The sequence below is a fragment of the Urocitellus parryii genome, chromosome 5 (assembly GCF_045843805.1).
Source record: "Urocitellus parryii isolate mUroPar1 chromosome 5, mUroPar1.hap1, whole genome shotgun sequence".
NCBI classification, from domain to species: domain Eukaryota; kingdom Metazoa; phylum Chordata; class Mammalia; order Rodentia; family Sciuridae; genus Urocitellus; species Urocitellus parryii.
Genome location: NC_135535.1, coordinates 46,561,878 through 46,587,739, shown reverse-complemented (window position 1 = coordinate 46,587,739; position 25,862 = coordinate 46,561,878). Strand labels below are relative to the sequence as shown.

General features: G+C 36.1%; 1 protein-coding gene across 1 annotated transcript in view; it reads left to right on the top strand.

The window, feature by feature from the left end:
• Kcnmb4 (potassium calcium-activated channel subfamily M regulatory beta subunit 4) overlaps positions 1 to 25,862 on the top strand; it is a 62,087-nt gene that overhangs the window by 1,093 nt on the left and 35,132 nt on the right. The window lies entirely within an intron of this gene.

The window sequence follows — 25,862 nt, the reverse complement described above, 5'->3', positions numbered from 1 at the left end:
CCTCAGTGAAATATACCAAACAGTCCTTTCCTGACAACTTTCGATGTCACAGGCATAAAAGAAAAAAAGAAAAGAAAATCTGGTTAGGACTATCTCGGGCTGGAGAGCTGAGGAGACTCAGAAAACTGTTCCCAGTGGAGAAAAATACTTATAAAAAGCAGTGAACTAATTGAGTTTCCTAGTGCATCTGCTTCTGCAGGAAGGGTTTTGTTTCTTCCTTTGGTCTTTCCTACTATCTTTGTTGCTTAACTATCAAAGTAAAGGTGTGTGTGTGTTTTTAAAAGTTACTGACACTTTTTCTCTTTGTGAGGGCCCTGCCTGAACACCAAGCAGGAAAGCAGTCCAAAAGAAAATGAACTATGTGTTCACAGGATAACTTTGTATTAAATGTGGCAAATTGCATTTATATTTGTCTCCCAAAAAATTCTGAATTAATATTTTAAAGTATTTAAAACAAACTTACTATTGCTGTGTAGTAAAATTCATGATCTTTTCTTCAAAACAGGAAATCCTTGAATATGAGAAAAGAAAAATAATTAAATTTTAGAAGTCAGACTCTTCTTAGAAAAATGCTCATGCTAACAAATTAATATTCATTTGCCTTAAAATGAAGATAATACAAAGAAATTAATAAATATAGGAGTAAGAACATAGAATGCAGAATTTAGAATATGATGTTCAAGCTCATGAAGAAGTGATAATTTCTCAAAGACATGTTATAAATTAGTCTGCTTAATGCTTAGTTATGTTTAAAAAGAAATATCAGGGTTTTAAAAACTATTTTTTCATTAGCAAACTAGTAATATAAAAAAAGGGTGCCAAGAAGTAGTAATGATTTAGAAATTATATGATAGTTTATCATTTAGTTTTTACAGTTCGTAAAACATTGCTAATTACTTGAAGACTGTGGTTTAGTCACTAATGAATTAATTATATGTATGTACATGTATGTGTATATACATGTATGCATATCTATATCTATCTATCTATCTATCTATCTATCTATATTAGTAAATGATTAGTATCTAACCACGACATTGACAAATTAGAATTTGCTACAGGAAGGCTGCTTCACAATTTCCAGGCAATTATTCAGGATCTGGCAGAAAAGGTAAATTGAAATCATTAGGACACTGATTTTTAAATCACTGGAAAACAATCACAATTGCCTTATGTAATACCAAGATATTTCTCTCTGTGTCTGTTTCTCTTTCCCTTCCCCACTCTCTCTCAAATAATCTGGTATTTTTCCAGTATCAGTTCAGAACTCAGCAATAGTTATTTTAAAGAAGTACCTGAACAAAATCACATCTTATGAAGGGAAGTATTCAGGAAATGAAAGAACAGAAAGATGATATATTTATGTTACAAAAAGTGAACAACATCTCTATCAACTTAGGCCAGGTTTCCTCAGTCAAACCAATATTTCTCTCTTTATCCAGATGACAGGGTGTTGTGGCACATATAGGACATAAATTTGCTTTTCAACATCACCTTTTTATTTTTGATCAATTAAATACTCAATTTGGAAATTTTTGTAAGCAATTTGTGTTGAGAAAATTCAGTGCAACTACAGTATTGTGGCAGAGTCAAGTACATGAGCGGATTGTTTACCCAGTGTCCTTGCAATTAGATAGTGTCCCCTGCCCATGCAGTTGCACCTTGGCCCCCTAGACCTTTTCTTGCCTTCCCTTACTTACCTCTTTAATGGAGGTTTAATTTTCCCACCCATTCCTTTCATTCCATGGATCCCAGCCACCTTCCACCTTCTCTTCACATCCCACCACCACAGGAAACCACTTAGGAAATCACTTAGAAAAATAGAACAAGCACTTTTTCTTCTCGCTTGAATTTGCTGCATTAATCACAATAAAAGACAGGACAGGGAAAAAATTTTACAAATGTATAACTTCGTAAGCCATAGTGAAATCTAAATTTGGGGTTCACTTTCTCTTACTACTCTTCCCCATCCCTCCCCTGTACCTGTCACACCACTGTCTCTTTGTAACTCAGCGGTTAAGTGTGCCAAGAGCTTTGGTTCTCAACTATGGTTGCACAGTGGAATTATCTGGGAACTTTAAAAAGAAATTCTTATGCTCGGGTCCAAGGCTCAGAGATTTCAACCTTCAAAGATGTCTTGGGTGTGGCCTGGGTATTGGTATTTTTATTCAGAGTTCTTCTCGTGATTCTAATAGGAAGATAAGAAATGAAAACCACTGTTTTGGACAGTGACCTCATCTATTGTTTAAGAAAAACAACATTAGAAGCAAAAGGACTCATGTAATTGATATTTGTGTTTTCGGGATAAAAGATCTTGTTGACACTACTGAAGACAGGAGGTTGGTATAAAAAGAGAAACCCAAGGAAATTCTTAAGGCAAGGAAGAGAATAATTTAAAATTAGGGAGAAATGATCATTTAAAATTAGTTTAAGTGAAATGAACTCATGCAATTCCAGACGTTTGGATTTGCATCAATATATACATTGGATGGCAAAGAAAAGATGAATTTTTTAACCTCATTCTTTTTTTTTCTTTTTTCTTTTTTTGTGGTGCTGGGTGCCATATTCTTATATGTGGTGCTATATTCTTATATGAGGGATAAGAGAGAGCTGGTGATTAGAAACCACATGTTTAATTTTGTTTTGATTTTTTTTTTCTTCCCACTGATGATAAAAACCTAGAAACAAAGGGTAAGTCTGTTTCTAAGAAACTGGTACTCTACAAGTGACAGAAATACACTGGAGAGGAAAACTTAGGTGGGAATGAAAAAGGCTTTGGCCTTTAAGTACCATCCCCTGGTGCTGTAGGTACCAGCTACATAAGCTGCAAGTACTGTGGCTTCTATGGCTTCTTGGAATTCTTCAGGTCCACATTGGTGCACCCATCCCCAGCTTACAATTAGACAGTGTGGCCTGCTGGAGTTCATTTGCGGACTCCTTTTTTTGTAACATGTTTAATTTGTTACATTTTGTGCTCTACAGAGTCCATCTCTCCTCTCAAAACTACTTTGTAAAAGGCTCTGCTGGGTTGTGACTTCTCTGTATTAATAATACAGTCTTTATTTCTGCATTAAGAAGTGGCTTTCCTGGTTTTTTTTCTTCTAGTGAGTATATTAAATAATATTTGGTGTACACTTAAAATTCAATTAGTCAAATAATTTTTCTTTATCTATTATGATCAAAGAACCAAAAAAGAAACCAGAGGACATACAAAAATGAGTATTTAACAAAATAGTGTCTACTCTGTGACATGTGTGCTTCCAGGATCTGAGTCTAGAACAGATTGAAGTGAAGTCAGTGGCCTCGTGGAACTTACATTTTGGTGCAGGGTAACAGACAAGAAGTTAATTTATAATGTTATGAAATGATAGATGGGTAAAGAAAATTCAGGCAGGGTAAGGGAATAGACAGTGATGGGAGAAGCAAAGGGCTGCTCTCTGGGGACAGGATGCTCCAAGACCACACCAGCCTGATGATATCTGCACAGACACCCAGAGAAGGTGAGGCATATGAAGAATCTGAAAGGAGATAAAGCATCAAATCTCATGGCTATCTGGGAAAAGAGCATTCCACAGGCTGAGCAAACAGTAAGTGCAAAGGCCTTGAGACAAGTGGCTGCCAGGTCTGGGTGAGAAACTGAGGACAGCGCTGAGGTTGGATCGAAGTGAGCAGGGCAAAGAACAGAGGCAGATGATTAAGGTCCCCAGAACAAGACAACTTTGGGTTTTATTCTAAATTTGACAGTGAGCACCTGACCTTGAGCAGGGCTGAGATCCGACTCAGACTTTGTAAAGATGTAAATGACTCCTTTGGTTGATGAGTTAAAAATGCAAAGTATGTGCACACAGGCTCACTGTGAAGAGCCGGAGGACAAAGGCAAGTTCAGAAACAGGGTTCAACAGAACAGACAAAAGATGGTGGTGGCTTAGATCCATGGATAACTTTGGTAAAATTCACCGATAGGTTGAATATGAGAATTGAGGGAAAGAGAAGTCAAGTATGACTCCAAAATTTGTGGCAAGCACAGCTGGGTGAATGTTAGTTGGCGGAAAACTAGAGGAGAAGTGGGTTTGGAGGAGTGTCGGTGAGAATCAAGGTTTCTGTTTCACATCTGCCCACCGGATGTACACATGAGGAAGCCCTTCAAGGAGATTATTACCTAGCAGAGAGATAAGAACATAGGTAACTATCAGGAGGCAGAGTATCCAGTTCCACAGGGAGGCCCCAGCAATATGGTATGATCATTGAGAAGGGAAAGGAGAAAACTTCAAAAAGAAACATTTTCATGAGTCTTGCTGAGGAAATTTTTATGTTGGTGCTGAGGAAAGGTAAGGAGGGATGATGAAAACATCAAGTAAGAGAAAATGCTGGAAGCAAGGCCAAGAGCTCTGTGATATGGGATGTGTTGGGGGGTCCCCAGGTAGACTGGCATGCCCCAAACACAGGCTCCGTAGAAGTCTTGGGGGAAAAGCAGGAGATTAAACTGGGCCCAGTAGTGTAAAGGTCCTTTACAGGCAGGACGAGTTTGATGGCCACTAGGGGGCCTTGGCAGGAAGAATAATGTACCCCCTTCTCAAAGATGTTCACATCCTAATCCTTAAAACCTGCAAATATCTTCTGTTTCATAGCAGAGGACAATTAAGGTTGCAGATGGAGTTAATGCTACAAATCAGGGAGATTGTCCTGATTTATGCACGTAGGCCCAGTGTAATCACAAGGGGTTCAATGTGGAAGACGCAGGCAGAAGGGGAGGTCAGAGGAATGCAATTAGAAAGACTCAACTAGCCATTGCTAGTAGCTTTCAGCCAAGGAGTATAGGCAACCTCTTTTTCAAGGAAGTGGGAAAAGGCAAAAAAAAAAAAAATAGATTCTCCCCTAGGCCTCCAGAAAAGAATGCAGCCTAGATGGAGTCTTGATTTTTAGCCTAGCGGGATCCACTCTGGACTTCTGACCTCTAAAATTTTAAGAGTAAATTTGTAGGTTGGTTTTATTTGTTTGTTTAAATCTGGGGGTGCTTGACCACTGAGCCACATCTCCAGCCCTTTTTATTTTTTTATTTTGAGACATGGTCCTGATAAGTTGTTTAGGGCCTCACAAAGTTGCTGAGACTGTCTTTGAACTTGCAATCCCTCCCACCTCAGCCTCCCAAGCCACTAGGATTCCAAGAGTGCACAACTGTGCATGCCCAGCTCTTCTGTTCTTTTAAAATAACCAGTGATATAATTGCAAATCATTAATTACATGGATTGTGAAAATTTTTGCAAGTAAATGAATTTGAATAAATTCACTTTATGTATTTTATTTGCTTTCTTAAATAGCAGAATCCAGCAAATTAGGTCTCTAGAAGCTCTGGATACTGAAGCACATGCAAAGAAATATCTCGACTTATATATCATCTAATTGACACATAAGATCAAATGGAGTTTGAAACCTTATCCCATGTCTGGTTTACTAATTCTAACTTAACCATATTACAGCAGCATGTGTTGATGTTCTGTTTCATTGGAGAAAGCTAAATTCTAGAAAGTAGAAGTTTAATCCTTTTTTCTTTGTAATAAAGTTATTATGTAGTTATTTTTGTCAGAACAACTTTATTTTAAAATAGATTTAAAGAACTGAAAACCAGACGATAATACTTGTGAGAGCTAAATTCTCAGTTCTATTATAATTACCTTTTATTTTCTCTATTTCAAGGATAAAAATGGCAATAAAATTTATCATTATTTTCCCAAGACTTGCTTCTATTCGAGTCTTTTATTTCTATCAATAGTACATCATTCCCTCCTATTCATACTTATTTTTTTAACTTTCCTTGACATTTAGTCAAGACAGTTATCTTTTGCTTTGATTATTACAATGCCTCTTCACTGTCCTTGTATTTAATATATTTCTTCTTCTATATTGGTGGTTCTCAAAGTACTATCAGTGCGCTAGCAGCACCAGCATCACCCCTAGAATTCCTGTTCCACCTGTGACCAACTGAAGAAATTCCACCCACATTCTGTGTTGAAGTTTGAGAATTTGCAGAGTTAAAAAAAATGAAAAAGTAAATAAACCAAGCAACTAAGGGGGGGGGTGAATTAATATAAACAAACAATCCTAAATAAGACAACAAAAGAGAGAAGAAAGAATTTAGGCAGATGGAACAAGTAAAAAAAAAATTATTATTAGATTTAGACCTAAAGATATAAGTAATTATATTACATATAAATGGACTAATTCCCTAATTAAAAGGCAGAGATTGGTAGACTGGAAAAATCAAACCCAAGTATATTTGGTTCAAGAGTACAAACCAAAAAATGGCAATGGATGTATGTGGCTATTCTTCCAAAGAAGGTGTATAAAATGACCAAAAAGCACATGAAAATATGTTCAACATAATTAGCTAAAACACAATGAGATATCATTTCAAACCCAACAGAATGGCTATTTTTAAAGACAATAAGAAGTATTGTTGAAAGTGTATAAATCACACATTACTTGCAAGAATAAATATAGCCACAGTGGAAAACAATTTGGCAGTTTCTCAAAAACCTAAACATAGAATTAACATATAACCCAGCAACTCCATTCCTAGGTGTACTCTGCAGAGAAATGAAAACAGATGTCCACACAAAAACTTGAATGTGACTCTTTGTAACATTACAACCCAAGCATCTGTCAACTGATGAATGGATAAATAAAATTTACTATATCAATACAACAGAAAATTATTTGGCTATAAAAAGGAATGAAGTTTAACACTTTCTACAATATGGATGCACCTTGAAAACACACCAAGTGTAAGAACTCAGACACAGAAGACTATACATTATATAATTCCATGGGCATAAAATGTTGAGAATATGGAAACTGATAGATTGAAAGTAGACTTGTGGTTGCTTAGAGCTGGGAAGTATAGGATAATTGTATTTGACAGCTAAAAGATAGAGTATCTTTGATGTGATGAAAATACTCCAATATCAATTTTGGTGATGGTTGCACACCTCTGTGAATCTCCTAAAAGCCTTTAAATTGTATACATTAAATGGTTGAGTTGATGGCATGTGAATTATATTTCAATAACTCAAAATTATATTTCAATAATTTAAAATAATTCCAAAAAATAATAACAGGAGATTTGCTCTACAAATTTTGGCATTTTAAATAATTTCTTAAGATATGTCTTTTTTAATATTTAATTTTTAAATTTGTTCTTTTTAGTTATAAATGACAGTAGAATGTGTTTTGACATATTATACATATATGGAATATACTTTCCCATTCTTGTGCTTGTACATGATGTTAAGTTACACCGGTCATGTATTCTACTATGAATATAGGAAAGTTAGGTCTAATTTATTCTAGTGTCTTTCCCATTCCCATCCTCCCTCCCTTCCCTTCATTTCTGTTTGTCTAATCCAATGAACTTCTGTTCTTTCCTTCCACCCCTTATTGTGTATTAGCTTCCACATGTCAGATAGAACATTTGGCCTTTGGTTTTTTGGGATTGGCTTATTTCACTTAATGCACTACTCTCCAATTCCATCTATTTACTGGAAAAATGCCATGATTTCATTCTTTTTTATGGCTGAGTAATATTCCTCTTTGTGTATATACTACATTTGTGTGTCTGTGTACATGTATATGTGTGTGTGTGTATGTGTATATATATATATATATATACACACTTCATTTGTGTGTATACACACACACACACACACACACACACACACACACATACACACTACATTTTCTTTGTCCATTCATCTGTTGAAGGGCACTAGGTTGGTTCCATAATTTAGTTATTATGAATTGAACTGCTATAAACATTGAGGTGATTGCTAATGATGGTGAGCATTTTTTCATGTACTTGTTGATTGATTGTATGTCCTCCTCTGAGAAATGTCTGTTCAGGTCCTTGGCCCATTTGTTGATTGGATTATTTGTTATCTTATTATTTAATTTTTTGAGTTCTTTGTACATTCTGGATATTAGGGCTCTGTCTGATGTGTGGGGGGTAAAAATTTGTTCCCAGGATGTAGGCTCTCTATTTACCTCTTTTATTGTTTCTCTTGCTGAGAAAAAACTTTTTAGTTTAAGTAAGTCCCATTTGTTTATTCTTGTTGTTAACTCTTGGGCTATGGGAGTCCTATTAAGGAATTTGGAGCCTGACCCCACAATATGTAGATCGCAGCCAACTTTTTCTTCTATCAGACGCAGTGTCTCTGGTTTGATATCTAGCTCCTTGATCCATTTTGAGTTAACTTTTGTGGCTGGTGAGAGAAAGGGATTCAATTTCATTTTGTTGCATATGGATTTCCAATTTTTCCAGCACCATTTGTTGAAGATGCTATCCTTCCTCCATTGCATGTTTTTAGCCCCTTTATCAAATATAAGATAGTTGTAACTTTGTGGATTAGTCTCTGTGTCCTCTATTCTGTACCATTGGTCCACCCGTCTGTTTTGGTACCAGTACCATGCTGTTTTTGTTACTATTGCTTTGTAGTACAGTTTGAACTCTGGTATCGCTATACTTCCAGATTCACACTTCCTGCTTAGAATTGCTTTTGCTATTCTGGGTCTTTTGTTTTTCCATATGAATTTCATGATTGCTTTATCTATTTCTTCAAGAAATGCCTTTGGGATTTTGATTGGCATCGCATTAAACCTGTAGAGAACTTTGGGTAATATCGCCATTTTGATGATGTTAGTTCTGCCTATCCATGAACCATCATTAGCAATCAGAGAAATGCAAATCAAAACCACTCTAAGATACCATCTCACTCCCGTAAGATTGGCAGCCATTATGAAGTCAAACAACAATAAGTGTTGGCGAGGATGTGGGGAAAAGGGTACACTTGTACACTGCTGGTGGGACTGCAAAATGGTGAGGCCAATTTGGAAAGCAGTATGGAGATTCCTGGGAAAGCTGGGAATGGAACCACCATTTGACCCAGCCATAGCCCTTCTCGGACTATTCCCTGAGGACCTTAAAAGAGCGCACTATAGGGATACGGCCACATCAATGATTATAGCGGCACAATTCACAATAGCTAGACTGTGGAACCAACCTAGATGCCCTTCAATAGATGAATGGATAAAAAAAATGTGGCATCTATATACAATGGAGTATTATGCAGCACTAAGAAATGACAAAGTCATAGAATTTGGAGGGAAATGGATGGCATTAGAGCAGATTATGCTAAGTGAAGCTAGCCAAGCCCTGAAAAACAAATGCCAAATGTCTCCTTTGATATAAAGAGAGCAACTAAGAACAAAACAGGAAGGAAGAGCATGAGGAAAAGACTAACTGTAAACAAAGACAAATGGGGGGAGAGAAAGGGAGAGAGAAGGGAAAGGATATGCAAATGGTAGGAGACCTTCAATGATACACAAAAGTTTAAGAGGTTATGATGGGCAAGGGGGAGGGGGGAAAAAAAGGGAGAGAATTGAACAACAGCTGAGGAGGCAGAGAGGGAAGGTGGGAGGGGAGGGGAGGGGGGATAGTAGGGGTTAGGAAAGGTAGCAGAATACAACAGTCACTAATATGCCATTAGGTAAAAATGTGAGTATGTAACAGATGTGATTCTGCTATCTGTATTTGGGGTAGAAATGGGAGTTCAAAACCCAATAGAGTCAAATGTATGAAAGATGATTTATCAAGAGCTCTGTAATGTTTGGAACAATCAATAATAAAAAAAAATTAATAATAAAAAAAAACATTGAGGTGACCATGTCACTGTAGTATGCTGATTTTAAGTCCTTTGGGTATATTCTGAGGAGTGGCATAACTGGGTCAACTGGTGGTTCCATTCCATGTTTTCTGAGAAATCTCCATACTGCTTTCCCTAGTGGTTGTACTACTTTGTAGTCCCACAAGCAATGTATGAGTACCTTTCTCCCCACAACCTCGACAACATTTATTAATTGTATTTTTGTTAATTGTCATTCTGACTGGAGTGAGATGAAATCTCAGCATGATCTAATTTGTATCTCTCTAATTGCTGGAGATGTTGAGCATTTCTTCATGTAGTTGTTGACTGATTTTACTTCTGTGAAGTGTCTGTTCAGTTTCTTTACCCATATATTGATGGGGTTGTTCATTTTTTTGGTGTTAAGTTTTTTGAGTTCTTTATATTTTCTAGAGTTTAATGCTCTATCTGAGGTGCAGATGGCAAAAAGTTCTCTCTGCTTACATTCTTGATTGTTTCCTTTGCTGTGAAGAAGCTTTCTACTTTGATATTGTCCCATTTATTGATTCTTGATTTTACTTCTTGTGCTTTAGGAGTTTTATTGAGGAATTTGGTTCCTAAGCCATTATGATGGAAATTTGGACCTACTTTTTCTTCTAGTAGGTGCAGGGTCTCTGGTGTAATACCTGGGTCCTTTGAGTTGAGTTTTGTGCAGGGTGAGAGATAGGGGTTTAATTTCATGTTGTTACATATGGATTTCCAGCTTCATTTGTTGAAGAGGCTTTCTTTTCTCCAGTATGTTTATGGCACCTTTGTGTAGTATGAGATAACTGTATTTATGTGGATTTGTCTCTGTGTCTTCTATTTTATTCCATTGGTCTTCATGTCTGTTTTTGTATCAATGCCATGCTGTTTTTGTTACTATCACTCTATAGTATAATTTAAGGTCTGATATTGTGATGCTTCCTGCTTCACTTTTCTTGCTGAGGATTGATTTGGCTATTCCAGGCCTCTTGTTTTTCCAAATGAATGTAATGACTTATTTTTCTATTTCTAGGAAGAGTGTCATTAGAATTTTAGTAGGGATTGCATTAAAACTGTGTAGTGTGTTTGGTTGACAAACACAATATTTAACAATATTTATTCTGCCTGCCCGAGAACATGAGAGATCTTTCCCCCATTTTATTTTGGAAACTATTATCAATGGGATAGTTTTCCTGATTTCTCTTTCAGTTGATTCATCACTGTTGTATAGGAACACAATTGATTTATGGTTGTTAATTTTATATCCTGCTACTTTGCTGAATTCATTTATGAGTTCTAAAAGTTTTCTGGTAGAGTTTTTGGGTCTTCTAAATATAGAATCATGTCATTATCAAATAGGGATAGTTTAAATTCTTCTTTTCCTATCCGTATCCCATTAATTTCTTTCTTCTAATTGCTCTGGCTATAGTTTCAAGGGCAATGTTGACTAGAAGTGGTGAAAGAAGGCATCCTTGGCTTGTACTAGTTTTTAGAGGGAATGCTTTCATTTTTTTCCCATTTAGAATGATGTTGGTTTAGGTTTTTAAATGTTGAGGTATGTTCCTATTATCCCTAGTTTTTCTAGTGTTTTGAACATGAATGGATGCTGAATTTTGTCAAGTGCTTTTACTGCATTTATTGAGATAATCAGGTGATTCTTGTCTTCAAGTCTGTTGATGTGATGAATTATATTATATTGTTTTCTGTATGTTGAACCAACCCTGCATCCCTGAGGTGAACCCCATTTGATCATGGTGAATTTTTTTTTATTTTTTAATTTTTTTCCCCTATATTCTTTTTTTTAATTGGTTGTATTGTTTTAATATGTTTTTGTATGTGATTTGTAAGAATTTTAAGGATTTTTGTATATATCTTCATCAGGGATATCGATCTGAAGTTTTCTTTCCTTGATGTGTCTCTGTCTGGTTTTGGTATCAGGGTGAGAGTAGCTTCATCAAATGAGTTTGGAAGGGTTCCCTCTACTTTTTCTATTTCATGTAATAATTTTCTATTTCATGTATTAATTTGAGGAGGGTTGTTGTTAGTTCTACTTTGAAGGCCTGGTAGAACTCTGCCAAAAATGTGTCTGGCCCTGGGCTTTTCTTTGTTGGTAGGCTTTTGAAGGCATCTTCAATTTCATTGCTTGGCCTGATTCAATTTGGGTAAGTCACATGTGTCTAAAAATTGACAATGTCTTTATGTTTAAATTTTCTATGTCCTGTTTCAATTCAGGTAATCATACATCTCTAGAAATTTGTCAATGCCTCCAAGATTTTCTGTTTTATTAAGAGTAAAAAAGTAATTTCTGATTTTCTTCTGTAGTTCAGTAGTGTCTGTTGTGATATTTTTTTTCATCACAAATCTTAGTGATTTGAATTTTTCTCTTCATTAGTTTAGCTAAGGGTTTATCAATTTTATTTATTTTTTTGAAGAACTGTCTTTTTGTTTAATTGATTTTTTTGAATTTTTTTGTTTCAATTGCATTGATTTTGGCTCTCATTTCAATTATTTCCTGTCTTCTACTGCTTTTTGGTATTGATTTGTTCTTCTTTTTCTAGGGCTTTATGATACAATGTTAGGTTATTTATTTATTTATTTCTGTTCTTTCAAGGAATGAGCTCAATGCAAGGAAATTTTCTCTTAGGACTCCTTTATAGTGTCCCAGAGACCTGGGGATTGAACGCAGGGCCTTATGCATGTGAAGCAAACAGTCTACCAACGGAGCTTTATCTCCAGCTCCAACCTCTAAGTATTTTTTTAAATTTCATCCCTGATTTCTTCTATTATCCATTTGTTATTCACTAGCATACTTTTTAGTCTCCAGTTGTTAGAGTACCTTCTATTTTTTATTTTATCATTCATTTCTAATTTTATTCCATTATGATCTGTAGAACGCAAGGTTCATTCTCTCTCTCTCTCTCTCTCTCTCTCTCTCTCTCTCTTATTGGCTAAGAGTTGCTTTGTCGACTAAGGTATGGTTTATTTTAAAGAAGGATCCATGTGCTGCTTAGAAGAAAGAGTATGCAGTCATTGATGGATGAAATATTCTGTGTATGTCTGTTCACTATGAATTGTCAATTATATTTTTTAGATCTATTGCTTCTTTATTTATTTTTTCTTTGGAGGATATATCCAGTGGTGAGAGAGGTGTGTTAGAGTCATCCAGTGTTATTGTGTTGTCATCATTTGATTCTTGAAATTGAGAAGGGTTTATTTGATGTATGTAGATACTCCAATGTTTGGGGCATAAATATTTATGATCGCTAGGCCTTGTTGATGTGTAATTCCCCGAAGCAGTATGAAATGTCCTTCTTTGTCCCTTCAGATTAACTTTGGCTTGATTTCCACTTTATCTGATATGAGGATAGAAATCCCTGCATGTTTACGAGATCCATGTGAGTGATATGTTTTTACCTATTCTTTACTTGAAATCTGTGGCTATCTTTGCCTATGAGGTGAGTCTCTTGGAGATAGCATATTGTTGGGTCTTGTTTTTCAATCCAATCTGCAAGTCTATGTCTTTTTTTTTTTTTCAGAGTAGAAATTAGAAGTTTATTAAAGGACAGCAGAAAAGACTTCTCCCAGAGGAAGAAGGGGACCCAAGAGGTAGAATCCCGCAAGTCTATGTCTTGATTGATGAGTTTAGACCATTTACATTCAATGTTATTATAGAGAAACAATTTTTATTCTCTGTCATTTCGATTTATTTCTGGTTTTTACTTTGAATTAGTTTCTCCCTTGATTGATTATTCTTCTAGTGTAGTTCCTCCCCTTGCTGATTTTCACTTTTATTTTTCATTTCTTCTTCATGAAATATTTTATTGAGAATGTTTTATGGTGCAGGCTTTCTAGTTGTGAATTCCTTTAGCTTTTATCATGGAAGGTTTATATTTCATCAACAATTCTGAACTTTTATTTGCTGGGTACAGTACTGGCTGGCAAACATTTTCTTTCAGAGCTTGGTATATGTTATTCCAAGACCTCTGAGCTTTGAGGGTCTTGGTTGAGAGATCAATTGAGATCCAGATTGGTTTCCTTATAAATGTTACCTGTCATTTTTCTCTGTCAGCCTTTAAAATTCTATCCTTATTTTGTATGTTAGGTATTTTCATAATAATATGCTTTTGGTGTGGATCTGTTGTAATTTTGAATATTTGGGATCCTCAAGTGTCCTGAAGTTGATTTTCCATTTCATTCTTTAGGTTTGGGAAATTTTCTGATATTATTTAATTGAAAAGATTGTACATTATTTTGGTTTGTATCTCAAAACCATCCTCTATCTTGATAAATCTTATATTTGGTCTTTTCATATTATCCCATATTTCTTGGAAGTTCTATTTACAGTTAACATCTTTTCTCCACTGTCAACTTTGTTTTCATTGCCTGAAACTCTGCCTTCTAAGTTGTTTAGTCTGTTGGTTATGCTTTCTTTCTTTCTTTTCTTTTTTTTTAAAGAATGATTTTTTTAAGTAGTTGATGGACCTTTATTTATTTATATGTGGTGCTGAAATTTGAACCCAGGGCCTCACACATGCCAGGCAAGCATTCTACCACTGACCCACAACCCCAGCCCCACTGTTGGTGATGCTTTCCATTGCAATTTTAATTTGGTTTATTGATTCCTTCACTTCTTTGATTTCTGTTTGATATTTTTTCAGAATCTCTCTTTGTTGAAATGATCTTTCACTTCCTGTATTTTCTCTCTGATTTCACTCCTTACATTGTCCTTTACCTCAAAGATCAGTTTAACTATGTACATTCTTAAATCTTTCTTTGACAATTCTTCCATTGTTGTGTCAGTGGATACTATAATTGATGCATCTTGGTTTATTTAAGGCCATTTTTCCCCTTGATTTCCCATGATGTTTGTGTGTCTACCAATCTAATGGTATGGATCTGAGGCAGTAGAGTTTCTGCCCTGTGGACTTGTAGTGTCCCTGAAGATTTCCAGTACCTCACCATTTAGGGGGGCATAAATAATAACAACAACCCATGCAAACAGTATATAGCAGTAAATCAAAGAGTTTCTGCCATGGCATCTACAATGATAAATTGTCACAATAAAAAGAAATGATGTGATCAGTTATTGCTCACAGTAAAAATAGTTAAGTTTGCAAAAGGGTTAACAATTTTGAAGGGTGGATTGGGTGAGAACAGATATGATGTAGGATCTGATCATTATGATGTAGGAGGAGAGAAGATAGAAGTAATTAAAGGAAGAGTGAAAGAAAGAACGATAGAGCTTGGCTTGCTGAGAAGCTCCTGTCTGCTTTCTTGATTTTTCACACCATGAAGAAGCCAGGAAAGCCACCTTCTCTATTGCACCATCTTGAAACTCCCAGAGATTTCTTATCCAGTAAATGATGTTACAACTCCCTATTATTTTGAAAAAAAAATTAAATATTAATTTTGAAAATAAAAGTTGTTTGGAAAGAATTATTATTTAAAAATTATTTTGAAAAATAGTTCAATAAAAGTATGCATTTAATTAAAATTAAAATTACAGTTTTGATGAAATGACATTTTAAAAGTATAAAGACAGATTTACAGAAGTATAAATAAAGTTTCGGTAAATACTTAGATAACTTTTTTTTTCCCATTCCAAGGATTGAACTCAGGGGCACTTAACCACTGAGCCACATCCCCGGCCCCATTTTGTATTTTATTTAGAGACAGGGACTCAATGAGTTGCTTAGAGTCTCGTTTTTGCTGAGGCTAGCTTTGAACTTGTGATCCTCCTGACTCAGCTTAGATGACTTTTTTGGGGTGGGCAAAGCCTTTCTAAACATGACACCCAAGGTGTCAGCAGGACTATGTGTCCCTGAATATTCTAGAAACACATCTTTGTTTCTTACTAGCTGAAGGTTGCCTGCATTCCTTGGCATTTCTTGGCTTGCAGCTGCATCAGTCCAGTTTCTGCCTCTGTCTTCCCATGGCTCTCTTCTCTACATGTCTCTGTTTCTTCTTCTACTCTTATAATAAAGACACCAGTCAGTAGACTTAGGACCCATCCCAATGCACTGTGGCCTCAACTACTTATATCTGAAAAGATCTTATTTTCAAATAAGATCACATTCCACGGTTCCAGGTGGACATGGATTTGAGGGTGGTCACTGTTCTCTGCATGCGTGTGCTGTGTGCCTCAGTAATACTACATCTGGCAGTATATCATAAGGAAAAAAAAATTACAGAAAGATATAATTGTTGAAAGATATAAATATATTAGTTGCAGCATCACATTTCATATGCAAAACATCTGAAAAAACCTAAATGTCTAATAAGGTACTATTATTATTATTATAATGTGTGTACTATAAATGTATATTATAGCTATATCTACTATTAAATAGATACACATTATATGAATGATGAAATATCATGCATAGAATTTATGGAAGAAATACATGTTTTACAATAAAAGGATTTTTGAATGTTAGTGATGAAAAAGTAGATTACAAAACAGTGTGATTCCATATTTGAAAAATAAAAATGTTTGTTTTTATGTATGTATACACCCTCACCCCCTTGCCCCCCCCCCCAGATTTTCTCTCTTTCTTTGTAACTTCTTCCATTATGTGTGATTTTTAGCTACATTATTCTTGGATAAATAATAGTAACAGGGCTTCAGTTGAAAAATGCAAGAGGATGTGAAATTTGGTTTGGGGGTTCATGTAAATTTAAAATTTGTATATGGAAGCAGACAAAATACAAAGGAAAGATAAATGACAAGATGAAAAACACACACCATTGATTTTATTTTTGATTACCTGTAGCTTCTAAATTTTCTCCAATAAAGATAGCTTATTTTTGTGGTGAGAGGAAAACCCAGAAGCATTACTTTAAAATAAGTGCTCTGTGAAAGACTAAATAATGCAACCAGGCTCTGGATGTCTCTGACTTTCTCCATTTCATACTCTTCATAACTGGTGGAAAATGCCTACTTGTACAAATCATTACAGGTCACATTACTCAAAAGGATCTGTAGTCATTAATTGGGCAGTTCTTTATTGAGCACCTGCCACAGGCAAGCTCTGCTCTGAGTTCTGAGAATGCAGTCAGCGTGAGCATAACTCCCTGCTGGGTTGGAGCTTGCTCCTGGTGACATCTTTGGAAGGCATCACACAGTGCTGTGGTGGGTGCATTTGCTGCTTAGTTTTGAGGTGATATCTGCCTCCCCAGCCCTGGAGCTTGCTTCCATTCAGCTTTATCTCCCATACTCTTCGGATGTACTGAAAGTTTTCTTGTGACTCATGTCAAACACCTTGCCCTTCAGTGTTTCTCAACTAATGTTTATTTGATTTTGCAGAGCAGCTATTACAGAAAAGTAACAACACAGATTTATGGTATTAACATTTTGCAGGACTTCAAAATTACCATTGGAGATGTGCTGAGCATCTTCAAGTACTGCAGAATTGTCTTTGTTTTCAGAAAGATGAATTCAGATGTGAATTCTCAGCAGGTTGTTACCAAGGAAGTCTTCTTTAAAAACACAGAATCAGAAACTAGAATGAGGAAATAACCTCAAATACAGGAAAAGTTAAAATAATTTCAAGTGAAAAATCAATTCTATGCTAATAAGTTTGAAAACCTAGGTGAGATGGTGATTCTCTAGAATAATTCAAACTTCCAAAATAAAACAATCCCATAGAGATTAAAAAAAAATAGACTACTCACCGTAGAGGAAATAGAGAAAGTTCTCAAGGAACCATAATTGTAAATGTTTCCAGGTCAATTGTGTGAAAATAGGGAACTTAACCCTACTTTAAACTATGCCAGATAACATAGAAATAGTAAAACTTCCCGATTCTTTTATAATTTTAGGATTACATTAAAACAAAAACTCATTATAATATATGAAAATTGCCAGATAGTGTCTCTTAATAATATTTTAATGTCCTACATGAAATAATAATAGTAATCTTGGTATTAGAACTACCAGAAGTTTTAAATTTTATTTTTATTTATCTATATTTTCTAAAACATTTTTCTGGAGTCACATACCTCATCCTATAAGCCTGAGCCCACACAATAGTAGTGGTGGTTTTGTTTCAGTGATTACAATGTCTGCAGATAATGGTTCTCCATCGAAGCAGGTCTAATGGTATTAATTCTCACAGATTGATTTCATAAAAATCACATATTGCTAGGTAGGAAATGTAGCTAACACACCAGAAATTAAATCAAGATAGACAAATGAGGGGGTGGGCATTGTGTGACCAAGATTTAATTTCCTCACCAAATTCTTTACCATCAGGGAGAAAATGACTAAAATGGTCAGAGATCATTGATGGTCCCTTCACAGGAAAGAAACGACTTAAAAACAAAAATGAAAGCAAGAAGCCTGTGGTTTACCCATCAGAAAGTTTCTTGGTAGCCAGTTTTGTTTGTTTTTGTTTTTTTAAGATGGGGAAAGATGGTCTGTAAACCCCTGGTGTACAGTCTCTTTGGAACACTACAATTGTAATTTATGAAGATGTACACTCTTTCATTCTTTCATTTCATTAAACATGTATGCCTAGATGCCTGTGAAAATGAGTTTGTTTCTTCTTTGTAATTGCTTACAAAAAAAAAAAACCTAGTAAAAGCTTTAATGTTTTTCATTTGAGGACCAATTAATAAATTTTGGCACAGCTATGCAGGGGTCTTCAAAGAAGCATGAGCTGGATCTCCCCTTGCAGATAAGAAAGCGAATGGTCTTTTGGCAAATGAGAGAACAAAGAGCAAGACCCAGGAGAGTGCTCACCTTCATGTTAAAACACAGTGTAGAAAGTGCCAGGAGGAATCACAAGTGGCTGCTAAGCACAGCTGCCTGGGGACTAGGGTCACTGAGGGGAGGCATTTTATCTCATATAATAGTTTCCACTGTTTGCATCTTCACCTGGTATATCCATTATGCTTTCTTGTATTTGGTTTCCTCATCTGTAATATGAAGATTATGATACCTGTCTTCCTGGGTTATGAAGATTGTGAGGTAATATGTGGAAAGCATTCAGAATAGTGCTTCACACTTTGATGAACGATGGCTATGTTATTTGAAACATAGTTTAAAAAACCAGATAGTACTGCAGCTTTATTTGGGGGCGAGTGTAGGATAACTCTGCCCCATGCCCTTTTGCTACCCAGAGACAACTGCTTTTGTCTGTTTTATTTTTTTTTGCTAATATTTAGCTCCATGTTTTTAAACAACAGTTTCCCTGATGTGGACATTTTAGATACTGTTGAAGTTGCCTATGACAGAATGTGAGGATTTAGTTTCCTTACACCATCCCATTCCACCCTATTTTTTTAAAGAAGTTTTTCTTTTTTTATTGATTTTTTAAAAATAAATGACAGCGAAATGTATTACAATTCTTGTTACACATAGAGAGCACAATTTTTCATATCTGGTTATATATAAAGTATGTTCACACCAATTCGTGTCTTTATACATGTACTTTGGATAATGATGTCTCCATTCCACCCTTTTTTAATTTCCTTCATCCTTTAAGTATAATTCTATTACAATGATTAGCTGAATTAATATTGAGTGTTTAACTTATTTTAACAACATAATGTCCCATTCATTTCTGTAACTTCTCTGGAGCTCATAATCATCCTTTAAAATTTTTCTTACTTTGCTATGTACCTTTCTCTTAATTTTCCAAAATTCCCCCACATTATAAAATTATAATTATAAAATTATATAAAATCCCTCTGTCTTATGGTTATTCACAACAGGTAATCTTTTTTTCCACATTTTTTTTTCCCTCTCAACTTCTTGAGACATCTTCTCTGGAACCTTTCAGCCTGCTGCCCAAATTGAACTGGATGCACCTGAGACCGATTGCATCTCTCCTGTGTCTAGTATCCTGCCTTCTTGATTCCAAACCTTCCTCTTTCTTGGTTTATTCCTTTGGGCTCTTTGTTTATTTTTGGAATCCTTCCTGAGAAAGGGTGTATATATATATATATATAATTTGTAAATCTTAGTGTCAACCAGTTCTGATTCCAAGACTTTAACACATGCTAAGTTATTTAATAAAAACAGTTCATTATTTGTTAGCCAGCCCTCATAAACGACATCATTGTTCTTAACAGAAATAAATAATCAGATGTTCTGTCCAAAATTATGCTCACTGAACGCAAAATTGTTTCACTCATCAAAACTGATCATAGGTTTTACTTATTCCCTAGCACACTGCAGAGTCATCTGGGAGTATACATATACATATAAAGAAAAACAGGCCTAGATTAAAATTGCAGCTGGGGAAGGTGGTAGTACAGAAAGAGAAGGTACACTTGAGTGTGAGCCATTTGCTTTAGAAACTTACTTGCCTGCAAGACCTGCTTTTGGTCTGTAAATCCCAACTTCATTGTCAGACATTCAGATCCCACTGGGACAAAACAGTGGTTTCTCAAAAGTAGAATAGTCATTTGCCAAAGAAAGGATAGGTCTGCTTTATACCATCACGGCTCTCTGTAGGCTCCATATTTCTCCTAATCTGTCGCAGACCTCTTGTAAACTGTTTGAGGCATTGGACTATAGAGCTGAATTTTGACCTCTTCCTTCTCTATAGCCTGGAGCAGGTTTTCCTGGCAAGGTTGTGGGTTACTCAGTAAATAGGTTGGAGTAGCAGTCCCAAATGTTGATATGTGTTTCCTCCAAAATATAAAGAGAGCCAGAAAACATTGTGTCTCTTTCTTAGTTTTCAGGAGTGAATGATAACAGCAATTTGCTCTTCATGGTGGAGGAATTTCCAGAAATTCCCTAAACCAGTAGACCCTCAAAAGAGTTACTGAGGGGTCAGGTCCCTGAATTTCCACTCTCTGGCACATCAGTGCTTTACCAAGGAATCTAGGACACTTTGTACTCCCTGCTTTCCAGGCCCAATCAGCATGATATCATCGTTTTACAGACAAAGTGATGTTCTGTGGGATTGTGCAGGGGTCAAGGTCCCTGCAGACTAGAGCATAACAAAGAGAACTGATGCAATCTCAAATAAGACAGTAAAGTTCACACCATTTCTGCTAGGTGAAAGCAAACTGCCTCTGGTACTTTTTGTCCACAAAGATGGAGAAAATAGTATTTGCCAGATCAATAGCCATAGAATAATACCACACATAGTTTATTTGGTCCAGTAGAGACTGAGTTTGAAACAGTAGATGAAATTGGAGTCACCACTGATTCATTTAACAATACAGTCATTCTCCAAGACTTGTCTGCCTTCTTCAAGAGTCAAATATGCTAGTTTAATAAGGGTGAGATAGACTCTAACCTCTGTGACTTCCCCTAGCGATACAGAATTGGCTTATTCATTTTCTATTTTTGGAAGAAGTGGGTACTTTCAGATTTACCCACCATAATATCCTTTACTCCATGAGTAAGAGGGTCAAAATGTGAGTGAGGGCAGTTGCATGTATAATCGTTCTCTTCATCTACATATGTACAGCATCTGTCCATTCAAGGTCTGTAGGAACAACCACAGGAAAGTCCATGGACTTACTGGGCCTATCATGAAATTGGAGTCTTAGTTTTCTTCGTTTTCAGGAGTGAATGATAACATGGCACCAACTTACGCCAAAATCCCATTTTCCTCTGTCTCCTGGAGCACAGCTCTGAGCACAGTCATACAGAGTCCCCAGGGACTGGAGTTAGTACAGAACCAGTGTCCAATAATACTTTAAATGTCTGCCCTTTCCCCGCTGCACAGTTACTCTGGTAAATGTCAGTATGTTCCACTGAAAAAAGTTAGACCATGTTCAGTGGGCCCTACTTAATGTTCTGCCACCAAAAGAAGAGTCTTTCTTCAGAGATAAGCAGCCACCCCCACCCCACCCCTGCCTTCATTCAAGGCTAGCTGGGCCTGGGATTCCAAGAGGTATAAAGTGTGAGCCCTGCCTTACATCTCTTATATCACATTGACTTGTAAGACTTCTGTTCAACAAAACTCAAGGTTTTTTGGTTTTGGTTTTGGTTTTGGTTTTTGTTTTTCAGATATATCAAAGAGAACCTCTGAAGGTCTCCCACCTATTTTAGTCCTCAGTGTCCCATAATCCATCAACCACTATGAAAAGTCCCTGTGGATCAAATTGTTTTTATTATGTTCATGAATTCTGTGGGTCAGGAATTTAGGCAGAGCACAAGAAGATAGTCTATCCCTGTTCCATGATCTGAGGTTCCAGTTGGAAGACGTGAAGGCTGGAGGCTGGAATCATTTGCAGGCTCTTTTATGCACATAATCAGTCAGTTAATGTTGGATATTGGCTGGGGACCTCAGTTCCTCTCCATATAGGTCTCCCTATGTGATCTCTCTGCATGGATTAGTTTGGGCTTCCTCACAGAAGAGCATTTGGTTCCAGGAACAAGCATTCCCTAGAGAAGAGATGAAAGCAGAAGCTTTGTCACTTTCTGTGATTGAGCCGTGGAAGTCACACTGCATGCATCATTTCTGCTATAATCACAACCTTATCTATGCTGTAGGGAAGAGAGAATAGACCCCCACCTCTCAGTAGAGGATTGCCAACATCAAGTTGTACGAGTGCATAGGATAGAATATTTATTGGCGCAGCAATCTTTAGAAAACACATCCTGCTACAAATAGGAGCCCCGTTTTTTTCTTTTTTTAAATCAATGCATCTTTCCGTCCTGATGCTAGGAAACTTATAATGGATAGGGTTTCTTGGTTCCCTTCATGCAGAACAAGTTTTTACTTCATTATTATGTTCTACATAGTCGTAAAGAGTACTGACCATCTCCGTAAGGATTTTTTAAATTTCATTTTGGTTCTGGGGATTGAGCCTAGTGGTTCACACATGATAAGTACACACTTTGCCACTGAGACACACCCTAAGCTCTTCCTCAAGGACTTAGAATTGGAAGCATAAGCTACTGAACAAATTTTTGCATGTCTTGTCATGCTTATTATAAATAATAACTACTGAGCTTCATCCAGATTAAAATTCTTGTTTTGGTCTGATTGCTTCTATTTAGATTCAGCCTCTATTTTTGGCAAAGACAGTGTGTTTTTATTTTCTAATTCTAAAGCTAAATGAACTCTTTTCCCTTGAAGGTGGAATGTCATTCTCAGTTTTAATAATATCGCCAATTTTAGCAGTCTGCCTGAATTAAAAAGTTATATGAATATTATTAAATTACCAAAAAAAAAAAGTAGCTGTGGCATCTATACACTTGGTGGGTGAGTGGACATACTCTCTGGAGGGGAGTGAACAACTCATCACAGAAGCATTTAAGGAGAGAGGAGAGGAACAGTTCTTTAGGGAGTAGCAGATCAGGTCATTTGGTCGTTTTCCAATACCATCTCCCATGCCCCTTCTTCAAGCACATTAGATGACTCAGTCTTTCTGGAACATCCACACACAGTCTTTGCACATTGTGTTTCTTCTTGGAATGTCACCTTCCCAACACATTCTCTGACGAGCAAATTCCTGTTCAACCTTAATGACAAAAATCAAAAGTCAGCCTTCTCTCATCCCCCCACAGCTAAAATATTCCCATCCTCTCTTTTAGTCACAAAGCCCTTTGTGGATATGCTACCATTACTATAGCGTAATGTTCTTGGGGAGGTACAGAGGGAGAAGGGAGTGAGTAATAGCTAATCTTTGTATCCTATCCAGTTCTCAGCAACCAAGAATGGTTTGTTGCGTAAATTATCAATTCTAAAAATCTGTCATTCTGAGGCAAGAGCTGTTAAAAATGCAGATTCCTCATCTTAATGAATCAGACTACCAGGAGGGTGGATCTTTTTGACAAGCAAGCCAAGTGTTCTGTGGAACATACTTTGACAAACATTGTCTTAGGCTGGGTACCACTGTAAGAGCTCATTTTAGCTTTGGTTCTTAGCCTTGCTTTTCACATTTTCTGAGCCATTTATTTGACCTTCAGAGTCTTCCATAACATCATCTTCATTTAGCTTTTTCAGATATGGATATGCATTCTAGAACCACCTGCCCTAGAATTTAATTTTTTAGCTGACGTATAATTTCGTATGTGTTTCTTCAATTAACCTACATTCATAAGGACTCTGTGTGGGTGCGTGCATGTGCATGACATTTGAAACATTGTGGAGTTTATAAATGGCTCAGTTATACTTTTTATTCCACAGAGCTTTTCTGATTATATGTTTATGTCATCAAAAATATCATTAGAATTACAAATCATAACTGAAAGTGTTATTACAGGATTTCAAAAAAAGGAGGGATTATGATATAAAATATGATTAAACCTGTGTTCCAGTAGATAATATGTTAAGAATTCATTTTCTAACTAAATTTATTTGGAAAGTATTAATCAGAAAAACCAACTTTAGTATTATGTCTTTCATTATGTCCTCCCTAAGTGAAATCAAGAAAAACACTGGAGAAAAAATTTCTCCATTTCTATTTCTTAGATAATACTTCACATAGAATCCAAGCCCCAATATTTAGTTAAATAGACCACATGTTTTAAAGCAATAATTTTTAAAATGACTCAGAAAAAGAAGAAAGTGAATTCTGCCTACTCTGCCCACATGATAAAAACACAGTCCTCAAGATACTCAAGACAAAGAACCCACTCAAGAAAGGTTCTCGTAAAAATGTAAATGCATTGTGGTGGGCCGAAAAAGAATGCTATAATAAACATTGATAAAAACTAAAATAAGATAATGGAAAAATAAGTAATAACACAATCAAACATTCCACATTGAGTTATTATAGTGTCTTAATAAAACTAGTGGAGGTTTTTATGTTAAATTTTGAATATGTTGCTCATTTCCATCAGTTTTGTTCATGAATGCAAAAAAATCAAAAAAGATTTTTTTCTCTAAAGCCAAACTCAGAAGGAAGGAGTTTTCTAAGGAAAAGAAAGGTGGAGGAGGCAGGGACTGATGAAAATTGAAGGGAGATTAGTAGAAGAAAGGGACAGGGGTGGGGAGGGAGAAGAGAAGGGAAAGGGGAAATTCTGGGGATGATATTGGCCAAATGATATTATTATATTGTGTGTATGTATGAATACGTAACATCAAATCCCACTATTATGTATAACTATAATTCACCAATAAAAATGTGGGAAAATTTTTTCTAGAAGATAGGCATTAAACAACTATATTTTATTGCATGCCGCTTTTTTGGTGTGTGTGCTTCTAGAGATCCAACTCAGGGGCTCTTTACCCCTGAACAACTTCCTAATCCTTTATTTAATTTTTTTAGACAAAGTCTGTCCAAGTTGCTAAGGCTGTCCTCAAACTTGCGATCTTCCTGCCTCAGCATCCTGAGTTGCTGGGATTATAAGCATGTGTCACTGTACCTAGCTTCTCCTGATTTTTTTTTTTTTTTTTAAAGTGATCTCATCCAAGTTCTGGCTGCAAACAACACAGGTTCTTCTGAAGGTTTTTTTTTTTTTTTGTGTGTGTGTGTGTGTGTGTGTTAATGGTATTAGAAGTGGGGAAATGCTTTGCAAATGAAAAAATAATACATATCAGAATTGTGTGAAGAAGTTTCTCTAAGGGAATATTGTTCTCTGTGAGCACAGGCACTTTAGATTGACCTAAATGAAGTTACATCCATAGCGCAAAAACCCAAACTTGAAGACAGAGGCAGGAGCAAACACAGTGCATTTTTCTTGGAACTGATCAGGAAAATGAAAGACTGCACAGAAACACTATGCTGGTTCTCCAGGAGAGGCATGCAGAGGGCAGGGCATCTCCCAGATCAGGGAACTCCAAAAGAGAGAAATGGGAAGCTCTACAGACAGAAATGTAGAAGGTAGTGTGGAACAGTGTCAAGAACACTCTGCAGTCTGAGCCCCAGATTGTTTGCCATGGTGATCTTGGGAATGTTTTCTTAAATCTCTCTGTCCTTCCATTTCCTCATCTATGCAAAGGGTGTGATTATAATATTTGTTTATTTGGATTAATGAGATGCTTGACATAAAGTCAGTAAATGTTAATCATGATGATGACAGTAATGATGATGATAATGATTTGATGTAGATTATTATTTGCCCCCCCACCAAAGGAGGGATATATTCATGGTGGAGCCCTTACAGAGAATGGAAAACCATCACACTTGAATGACCTAGAAAGAAAAGAAGTCTGTGGTTGATTTTCCCACTTTTGCTTCTCTAGAACACTGCTTTGAATTTTCATTTCTAATGTATTTGAAATTCTCACCATCTATGATGATCTA